This window comes from Myodes glareolus, chromosome 1 (genome assembly GCF_982192425.1).
Source record: "Myodes glareolus chromosome 1, mMyoGla1.1, whole genome shotgun sequence".
Taxonomy (NCBI): domain Eukaryota; kingdom Metazoa; phylum Chordata; class Mammalia; order Rodentia; family Cricetidae; genus Myodes; species Myodes glareolus.
The window spans coordinates 113,404,166-113,415,592 of record NC_142026.1 but is presented as its reverse complement, the minus strand read 5'-3'; the positions used below and the strand labels follow the sequence as shown (position 1 = coordinate 113,415,592).

Here is an 11,427-nt window from a genome sequence, read left to right as displayed (position 1 = left end):
TCATTAATACATTGACATTGAGCTCACAGAGATTCATAATGTACTACTTCATCTAACATTCACTTTGTATTCATAAAGTATCTCATAGTTTTCTTATGCCTTGGGGTTTTAGGCATATCAGTATTCTCCCAAGAAGGCAAAAATAAAAAACCATGATAGCAAATGAACCCTGAAAAGCACATGCTTACAGTACTAGAGCTGAAACAAGAGAATAGTGTTGCTGTGTTTGCCCTCACCGAGGAACTTATCTGTTCATGGCTCTAATTGTTCAGTGTTCCATGCAGGTCTGAAAGTGATGTCCGCAGTGCCCTGAGTCGTGATTTGGGGTTGCAGATTTATGGTAGTGAAAATTTGAATACCCAGATCTGGGATCCATGAATCAAGGGAGTCTGATTCACTATTCCCCATCTTTAGTGAGTTCTTTCAAGACGTCTAGCTTTTGAAGAACTACAGCAACATCTAAGTAGTTTCTTGATTAAGTGCATTTTCTCTTAAAGTATTTCATATACTAGACCCAAAGTAAATTTTCTGAAGTGTTCATGTATTTTTCTTTTTTTTCTGCCTAATTTTTCTGCTTTTCTTTCTTAAGCCCTTCTTCTAACTGATATGTTTAATGTTACACTGTGCAGTCTATGGGCACACCTCCTTGAGCCTCTTCTCCCTTCCCTCTCCTCTTGTACCTGACTATGTTCTCTTCAGACCAGAGTTCATATAGAGTTTTATAATATCCTGGGTTATGCTGTCTTTGTATGCATCTGTACCACACTGTATTCTTTTATTTTCACCCCATACGAAATTGTTATCACACCTGCAGATATGTACTTTTTCTATTGCCTTTCCATATTTTTAAGTTATTTGTATTCTTTTTAAAGCTGTTATTTCTTATTTTTTGTCTACTTTTTTTCTGCTTTAACGTTAGTAAATTTTAGGGATATGTGTGTGTATGTGTATATGTATCTATAAACACACACACACACACACACAGGCTACATAGATTAGTCCTTATAATAATTGTTACTTCTGATTCCTATTTTGCCATGTGTTAAATTTTGGCTTTGTTTAGATAGTTTTATTCTGTTGTCCATGTTGGCCTAGATTCACTGTGTAGCCCATGCTGGCTCTAGCTCATAACCATTTCCGCCTCAGCCTCCCAGGTGCTGGGATAACAAGGTGTGTACCTTTACTTTCAGCTCTTAGGGTATATCTTAGAAGATAAACTTTTTTCAGTTTTTAAATCAAATTTGTTTTTTTTCCTTTCGTTTGAAAGTTCTGATTTGTTATATTAATTAATATAGAGTAATTCAGTATTTTAATACCTTTAACAGATTCTTTTATTTTTAACTTCTGTGTCTTTGATTCAGTGACATTGAGGGCTAACAAAATAAATTTGGTTTCCCTACCAGCATCTTTCCTCTTTATAGAGAGGTAGGTTTCTTATTACACCTGTTGTGACATATACTAAATTGTTCTCTATCTTGGGGCTCTACTAATACATTTTTAGGTCCTGTAGCTTTGAATTTCTGTTCAGTTTTTTGTCGACTGACTGACTTTCTTTCCTTTCTCTCCTCCCCTCCCTTCTCCTCTTCTCCCCTCCCCTCCCTCTCTTCTTTCTTTTCCTCCCTTTCTCCCTGCTGTAGCTTTGAATTTCTGTTCAGTTTTTTGTAGACTGACTGACTTTCTTTCCTTTCTCTCCTCCCCTCTCTCCCTCTTTTCTTTCCCTCCCTCCCTTCCTCCCTTCCTCCCTCCCTCCCTCCCTCCCTCCCTTCCTCCCTCCCTCCCTCCCTTGTTTTCTGAGACAAGGTTTCTCTATATAACCTTCCTGGCTGTTCAGGAACTCACTCTATAGACCAGGATGGCTTCAAACGTAAAGAGATCCACCTGCTTCTGCCTCCCAAGTGCTGGTATTAAAGGTGTGCGCCACTACCGCCTGGCAATAGTTTTTTCTGTGTTATCTTTCAAATAGCTTTCTTCCCCTGTTTAAGTTTTAGAGAAAGGTTATTTAATGATTACAAAATGCCCTTGGAGACAAGAAACACTGTCAAAATGGATACAGATGGCTTTAGGTAACATTAAGTATTACATTATTAGTGTTCTAATAGATCTTCTAATATCAAGTCTAGTCTGACAATGCAGCACATTGACTATTCTCTAATGCGCTAGTTTCTTTTTGCTATCATTTTATTTAAGATGATATCCATTCATAAAATTAGTTTATAGTTGTTGGTTTATAACTTGCTGTGTAGCTGAGGATGGCTCTCTCAAACTTAGTTCCTCCTGCCTCAACCTTCTCAGTGGTGGAATTACAGGTCTCTATCACTATACCCAGTCCTCAGTTATTTTTTAAATGGATTGACGTCTTAATATTAGACCCTCTTTGTCTTTTTACATTGAATCCTTTTTCTTATCTTTCTTTCATAATACTGAAAAATGTTTTTTGAGTTAGTAGTACATGATCATGATTTTATGGCTTATATTTTTCATGACAAGTCGGAGATGGAGCCCCCTTGTTTGCCTGGAATTCCTCCCAGGTGTTATATTCTTGTGTGTTTTTAGTGAATTAGTTACTGTTTTTGTTGCTGTGATGAACCTACTAAGCAGCTTAAGCGAGGATTTAGTTTCATGGTTTGTGGGTTAAATCCACAAGGCTAGCAGCAAATGTTATAAACCCTGTTTCTGTCCTCTTATGACCCACTTTCAGTGAGGCTCCATCTCTGAGAAGTTCCAAAACCTTCCAAAGCACTGCCATCAGCTGGAGACCTGTTCTTTAAATGGACAGATCACAGTTGCACAACTAGTCTGAGTCTGTTGTGGCTCTTATTTCTGTAGCAGTGTTCTACCCTTCCTCTCTTCCCCTGAGCTTTCTTTCGGATCGTCTTCCTCCATCTCTTTGATTTTATTTTCTTCTGTATGTTTGAGTCCTTGGCTGTACTGTATGTGTGGGTGCCTGGGGCCTGCTGAGAGCAGAAGGCATCAGAACCCCTGGAATGAGGTGCAGGTGGTTGTCTGGCCCCACCGGATGCTGGGAAGCAGATCCTGTGGAGGATGAGGAGTGCCCAGTAACTGTTGCTCCAGCCTCCTTTCTAACTCTTCTTAGCCACAGTATTTTTACTATATTACATATGGTAGACTATTCTTCTCTCATTCATGTTCTGTATTCATCTGCTTTTAAGTTGTTTTTTATTTTTCTTAGAGTATCTTCCTATAACCTCTGTCTTGGCATGTTTGAATATTTTTTATTTGAAAGAGGGGGTTCTGCTTATTTATTTTAGCTTTAAAGTATATTTATTTCATATTTTAAATGATACGTGTTATGGGGTTGCATGTGCATATGGATGCAGGTGCACATGGAGACAGGAAGATGGTGTCAGATTCCCCTGGAGCTAAAGTTAAAGTGGTTTATTCAACATGTGCTCAGAATAGAACTTGAGTTCATGCAGGAGCAGGACACACTCTTAGCTGCTAGCATCTGTCCAGCCACTGGAATTTCACTTTTCAACAACACCATTGAAGAAGAGTGGAGAGTGTGTAGGGCTGAACTGGGGCCACTTTGTGTTCTTGACCTTGCTATATTCTGTTCTTGACTCATATGTAGTACAGCTTTGTAAATATTTCATTTCTTTCTTGGAGGCAGAGCATAAAACTTCTACCTTTTTTTTTTTCTTGGTTCTTCAAGACAGGGTTTCTCTGTAGCTTTGGAGCTTGTCTTGGAACTAGCTTTTGTAGACCAGGCTGGCCTGGAACTCACAGAGATCCACCTGCCTCTGCCTCCCGGGTGCTGGGATTAAAAGAGTGCACTACCACCACCACCTGACTCACCTTTTATCTTTTATAGTAATAAGTGTAATTTCTAAAATAGTATGCTAAATGCTAACATCTTTCTTAATTTTGATAATTGTGTTAACATGTATATAAATCATACTGGTAGCAAATACACATTGCCTAAGAATGGGTTCTCAATACAGTTCTGCTACCATTCATATGAGTGAGCTGTTAAGAGCATGTGGGAGAAGGCATTAAATCATGGGGTAATCTTTTCTGATTTATTTTCCTCCTCTCATTTGTGCTGGCGCACACCCTTAATCCCAGCACTCTGGAGGCACAGTAAGACAGATCTCTCTGAATTCTCAGCCAACCTGGTCTACATAGTGAGATTGAGGGATAACTAGGCCTATGTAGAGAGGCCTTACCTCAAAATAAGTAAATAAATACCGTGTTTTGGTAGTAGCTCTGTTTATTAGCAGACTTCACGTAATGTGTCTGTATGCCCTGCTGTGACAGCATAGGCCGTGTTATTTAAATAGTCTTAGAGCATAGCTGTCAGGATTTTTCTTAGAGGAGTCAAGAAATTGGAAGAAGCAAGCAGAACCGGAAGGAAGCACATGCGTACGGTAAGACCCTTTGTTTTTCTTGGCTTTTCTACCTTGGACTGCAGGGTGATGGGGGAGCTAGGAGTGGTGTTAGGGATGTAGTCTTTCTTCTCCTTTCCTACCTCATCCTGTGATTGATGGGAAGACTGCTATAATGAAGGGTTATTAATATGAGAGTCTATATAACTTTTCAGATATGCACTTAAATAATATTTCGTTTTACTGTTGTTCTTGTTTTGTAGTCTGTTAAAATAGGTATATTTAAATGACTTCTAATTTTCCATTGGAAATGTATTTTCTTGGAAAAATGTAACCAATTTATCCATTACTGAGTATTTTTATTCAAACAACAATAATTATACATCTTGTAAAGATAACTTAAGAATGGCTCTGGGCTTAATATTATGTGGGAGTTTTTTGAGAGGAAGTGGTTGAATACGGTGAAGAAACTTCAGTAGTTTGTAATGTTCTCAGATGTTTTAAGATTCTCTTTATATATCCACCTACACTGGAAAACTTGAAGCATGAATTTCTTAATTTAAAAATAATATACTTTAGACTCTTATGCTTTTTACTTAATGGTTATTTAGTTGTAAGTTGCTTGAATATTATGTAGTATTTGTAATTGTAATTTTGCTTTTTAAATATTACCAATATTATAATTAGATCATTTATTTACATATAATTATTTAATTCTTTTGCAATAGGTGTTTAATAGAATAACTTTTGAATGCTTGTTTGATACTACTTATTATTGAGTTCTTCAGTGAAGGACACAGGGAAGGAAAGGACTGATCAGATTCAGTCCAGCCAACATTTGATTATTTTATATTCCTTTTATAGGAAAAAAATCAGGAAATATGTTAGCATTAGGGATCTATAAAAGGTTATGCACAACCTCTCTTTCCCTTAAGGTTTGAGAGCCTTGGAGGAGCCTGGGCCCGCTTCTCAGCCCTCCTGTCTCCGCCTTGCAAATGTTGTAATTACAGGCATGTAGCACTTTATCTAGTTTCCTTAGAATTATTTTTCTAAGATTTTATTTTTATATGTGTGTGTTTGCATGTGCACACATGCCTGAATGTAACACTTACAGAGGCCAGAAGAGAACATCGGATCCCCTGTAATTGGAGTTATAAGCAGTGTGTGCTACCTTACACGAGTGCTGGGACCTCAACTCATGTCCTCTCAGAGGACTATCTGTGCTCTTAGCTCTATCTCCAACCCCCTTAAGAGTTTTGTAGTATTCCATTGTTAGGTGTCTGGCTTAATTTTATCAGATGCCTCATGAATTCAAGTTGCTCATTTATTTACTACTGTAAAATTTGTGCAGTTTCAGTCATTTGCTGAAAGTTATGATTCTGTAGTGTAACTGCTGGATGGAAGGGTTTGTTGCTGTGAGCGCTCAGGGCATACTGAGGTTACTCTTCAGAAGTGTTACACTCATTTATTCCTTATATTTAATTTTGAATCCTAACAGCTCTCTGAAGCTTTTTAGTAAAGAATTCATGCTACACTGATGGGTTTGAGTTTGTATGGAGACTCTTACTTGTGAATGAGTGGCCAGGACAGTTATGTGGCACTTTTTGTGCTGTTGTGGTGCCACTTGTTAGTGTGCTCCCGAGAACTGTATTTGTGGTACCTGGAGCTTCTTGTGAGGGATTAGCATTGCCAATGCCCCGCTCTGCCGTTTCTATGAGAAGTAGGCTTCCATGTGAATCTGCGAGTGTAGCATCTTGCAGATGGACAATGCCGGAGACAGGCAACTGAGCTTGGTTCTCAGTCCAGTCTAGAACCGAGGCGCTAGCATTACACAGCTGGCTGCTGTGGAGGGTTTGTTTAGTTGAGTTGTCTGTGGGCTTTCGTCACTTGGGCTTTAGCATTCTAATATGCATTCTTTAAAGTATTCACATAAAAATATATGGGGAGTTTTTCCTAGGAAGAGTGCACTAAGATATAATCAGTTTCCTTTTATAACCTATTTTTAGTAGAGTGATTATTCCATTTTTTAATGGAATTTTCATTTTAAAATGAAATTTTTTTAAAAATGGAGTCATAATATTCTATGATTTAGATGTACTGTAGCTCATTTAATTCTTCTACATAGAAGCTCATTCATTTTATGTCATATGCCTATTTCCAGTTTTACCTCTGTTTGTAGAACATCCTTGAACATACCTTTACCAAATAGGGCTTTTATTTATCCGCAGAGAAGCTCTAGGCTGGAAGGTATATTGCTTTCAATATGTGTAGGCTGTGGTTTTGATCTCTCTGAGCACTGTGGAGAAAAGTGAGGTTGAGTTTGTGAAAGAGAGAGAGAGTGTGTGTGTGAGAGAGAGAGAGAGGAGAGGGGGAGCGGGGGAGGTGTTTCATGTCAGGAAAACTACATGGCATCGTGGCATCTAAATAAAATGGTAATGAAATCAACACTTGCATGCATCATTAAAACAGTTTGGGTGCTTGTTGGTTTGAACTCCTGTGAACTTTTTTGCTGGTTTCTAGCTTTGTATATCTTGATTTTTATTTCTTCTCAGACTTTTTCTTTATCCAGATGGTTAGTATTCCTGACTTTGTGACTGGAAGTTGCTAATTCTCACTCAGTTTGCACAGTATGTAGAGAAGCAGGTCCATTCTAGCAGTTTACTTAGTATTGCCATAGCCCCCTTCTTGATGTTTCTCATACCTACTGTGCCTGAGCAGATCCATGTGAATTGTTAGGGAGAGGTTTCTAGCAGGTAATTAGGTAATTTACAGGGATATGCAAGAAATCTGCCAGAGTTTAGAAGACATGGAACAAAAGCCTAAGCTGGAATGCTGAAGGGCAGCAGTGTACTTACCTAGAGGGCTTTTTTTGGGAGGGGGATATGGATTTAGACTTTTATTTAGACTCTTGTGCTTTTGGCCTAACAAGCAAAATTTTTAGTCACAACAATAATAATGTTTATAAATATAATGTATATTTATTTCTAACATTAATAAATAAATATAATATTTATAAATAAAATGTAATTTTACCCAGATGTGTGTATGTTTTGTGTGTGTATGTGCATATGTGCCAAAAGTCAGTCTTTGGTGTCACTCCTGAGGAGCGTCCGCCTTCTGTTTTGAAACATACTATCTCCATACAACCCAGGGGCTTGTCTGCTAGGCTAGGCTAGCTGCCAGGTGAGCTCCTGGGGTTCACCCCTGTCCTGGCTTGGCTTTTCTGTGAGTCCTGAGGATTGACGGCAGATCACCCTGCTTGTGCAGTGAGCACTTTGCTCACTCTGTCTCCCCAAACCTAAAGGATAATTGTTAGTGCACACTATCAAAGTTATTTCCTAAATGACCAGTAGAAATTGTTATTGATTGCTCTAATGATTATAGTTTTATTTTGTGTATTAGATTTTGTATCAAGACTTATGATGAAACACAGATTGAAAATTATTTACTATATGTGTGTGAATGAATATGAGTGTAGTATGCTTGTGTGTATGCACGTTTTTGCATGTGTGTGTATACAAGTGGATGAATATGCACGTGTGTGCTCTGTATGTGGATGTCCAAGGGCAATGTAAGGAATCCACCATCATTTTGTCCCCCTTACTCATTGAACTGTGGTCGCAATCAAACCAGAACTACTCATATTGTTGATCTTGTTACCCAATTTGTCTAGGAATCCCCTGTGCCAGCTCTCTGACACCATAATTACAGGTGGGTGGTCATACCCGCTGGGCATTTAGATTAATTTCTAGAGATCTGAACTTTGGTCCTCAAGCTTTTGAAGGAGCACTTAAACCTCTGAGCCATTTCCCTGGATGTTTAAGTTTCTTTTTTTCACCAGTTAGTGGATTCAATGGTACTTCAATAAAAATAAAACCTGGTCCCAGTGATTCTTTTTTTTTTTATTCCCTTCTCGTTATTGGAGATGGGTTCTGAATGATGATTTAGTGGGGATTTGTGCTCTGTAGCTCTTCTGAAATGAATAGCTCAGACCAAAGTGGAACTGTACTGTCAAAGGAAGTGGTCTAGTCTCTAGCTTTGTTGATGTACTTTCTTACTGTACCTCTGATAACTAGAATTTCATTGTTTGCTTAGATTCAGTGAAATGATTTATTTGAAATAGTTTTTCTTTTGAAAATCAATACCAATTTCTTGAAACTTTGAAAATCTTAATGTGTGAATTAATATGGACTGGTATGTTGAAATGAACTTTCAGGAAAATGATTGGTGACCAAAAAAAAAATACCTGGAAAACCCTGTTGTTGCTTTCTTTTAATCTTAAATGTTTTTGAACTTATGATGTTTTAATATGAAAAACGTAAGGTTGAGAATTTGTTTTACCTGAAAGGAGTTTAATTATGAATTTAATTCGAATGTTTCTGAAGCATAAAAATAGAAAAAAAGCATTCCTTCTTTTGAAATTTCCAAGTTACCCTTCTGTGATGTGAAAGCAAAATATTTTTAATGTAGACAAATGTAACATGACGGCCGGCTTGTTGGGGTTTCTGTCCTGCCCAGTACCCCACAACTGGCAAGCCCAAAGAAAATCATGCACAAGACTCCATAAGATTATAAACTGATTGGCTCATTAGGTCAGGCTTCTTGTTAACTCTTATAACTTATATTAACCCATTATTCTAATCTATGTTAGGCATAATGGCTCCATACCTTCTTCAGCTGGGCAGGTTACATGTTGTCTCTTCGGTGGTCTGTACAGGAATGACAGAGGAACCTCCTTGCTTCCCAGAATTCTCCTGTTCTCATTGCATCACCTCTACTTCCTGTCTGGTTTTCCCACCTATACTGCCTGCCTGGCCAATCAGCGTTTTATTAAAATATGATTGACAGAATACAGACAATTCTCCCGCATCATTTCCCCCCTTTTTTTTTTTAACAAAGGAAAATACCCACAGTCCATTTGTTGGGAATGTGGGCGTAGTATTTCAGGCTACTTCCTGCTGGTTGGGGGCGCTGATGATCTTATGGGGACCTAATGAAAACTTAGAGTTATAATTCAAGTCCTGACTGGAGTATCCTGTGAGTCTCGATCATCTCAGGCAACAGTCTTGGATCAGTTCTGGATGTAGACCTCTGTCATCTGGGCCATCTGTTCCTATCGGAGATTTTTCAGGTGGCCTCCCTTGGTCAAAGGTGATTATTCTTAACTCTGAATAAATCCAGAGTCTCTCGTTTTCTGTGGAAACAAAAGCAAAATCTCTTCTCCAAAGTAACATACCTTTTGACTTCAGTTTTGAAGCCAAGGTATTTTCAAAATTCCTATCTTGGGTTAGTTCAGCAGCATTTATAAACAAAAGTCTTTCAGCAGTTATTGCTCCTTCCTCAGCAATCAAACAATTTAAAGAGAGCATAATAGCATACAGTATGAAGATTCTCTGTGCATTTTCCATCTTTATGTGGCTTTATTTTAACCTCTATTTCTTTTATTTTTACTTTTACTTTTTGAGACAGGATCTTTGTATATCTTTGTCCTGGAATAACACTGTAGACCAGGCTGTCTTTGAACTCACAGAGATCCTCCTGTCTCTGCCTCCCCAGTGCTGGGATTAAAGGTGTATGCTACCACACCTTGAACTCACAGAGCTCTGTCTCTGCCTCCCAGGCATTGGGATTAAAGGCGTGTACTACCACACCTTGAGGTCACAGAGGTCAATCTACCTCTACCCCTTGAAGTCACAGAGGTCAATATGCCTCTGCCTCCCAGGCATTGGGATTAAAGGTGTGTACCACCACACCCAACTACTCTCTTTCTTTCCTTTTAACTTTAAGAACTTTAACTTTTAGCCTGCATATACACACTGTAAACCATTTAGAGGTTTTCTTCCTCTTTGAATCTCTCTTTACTGTATATTTTTCTTTTTCTGACCACATGAGCCATTAATGTACTAAGCAATATGGAGAGCCGTGGCTTTGACGGCTAGATTCAGCTCATTCCTTAGCTTTTCAGCCTCAAGGCTGAGGTACCAGCCAGAGCTGTGTTCACTGCCACAACTCTATGGCGTTTCAAGGTCCTTGTCAGCAAGCAAGCTGCAGCATTCTGCTCACAGACCACACTCAGTCGGACTGCCTGCCTGAAAGAGTCAGAGTTTGCCCTGGCAGGACGGCCCAGAAAGCCGACATTTTAAAACAGCACAGCTTTTTTCCTGCTACAGCTTAAAACCGAAAAGCGTGCATTAAGCTTTTCATCAACACCGTTTAAGTGTTTCGTGGCAGGACCTCTTAATGAGCTGCAAGGTTTTGCAGCTGAAGCTGAGTCAGGAAGCCTCTCTTAGATGAGAGCATTTGCTTGCCTTTAGCAAGCAGAGCAGAACCGAGAAATTGCTGCTACCAAGAAAACATGCTTTACTCTATTCGTTCCCAAGCTTTCTCAAGCTTTCTGTGGATTCAGTTATCCACGTTGGCGCCATATGTAACATGACGGCCGGCTTGTTGGGGTTTCTGTCCTGCCCAGTACCCCACAACTGGCAAGCCCAAAGAAAATCATGCACAAGACTCCATAAGATTATAAACTGATTGGCTCATTAGGTCAGGCTTCTTGTTAACTCTTATAACTTATATTAACCCATTATTCTAATCTATGTTAGGCATAATGGCTCCATACCTTCTTCAGCTGGGCAGGTTACATGTTGTCTCTTCGGTGGTCTGTACAGGAATGACAGAGGAACCTCCTTGCTTCCCAGAATTCTCCTGTTCTCATTGCATCACCTCTACTTCCTGTCTGGTTTTCCCACCTATACTGCCTGCCTGGCCAATCAGCGTTTTATTAAAATATGATTGACAGAATACAGACAATTCTCCCGCATCAGACAAAAGTGGGTGCTCTGGCACACCTCTAATCCCTGGAGTCTCCCAGCCAGCCTGGGCTGCATCAGTGAGGCCTAGTCTCATTTAAGAAGGTGCAGGTTGGGTCAGGAAAGAGTTGTCAATTAGTGTTTTCTTATCTAGAGAAAACAGTCACAGTCTGTACATGTGTGTTCTTTCAGGTCTAAGGTCATACTAAGCATACAGTTTTGCGCATCCTGTTTTCTCTTTTCCACATGTGTTTTAAAATAAGGAATTAGCT

General features: G+C 39.1%; 1 protein-coding gene across 3 annotated transcripts in view; it reads left to right on the top strand.

Annotated features, from left to right (window-relative positions):
- The window catches only part of Hbs1l (HBS1 like translational GTPase), a 74,023-nt gene that overhangs the window by 21,098 nt on the left and 41,498 nt on the right, over window positions 1-11,427 (top strand). The window lies entirely within an intron of this gene.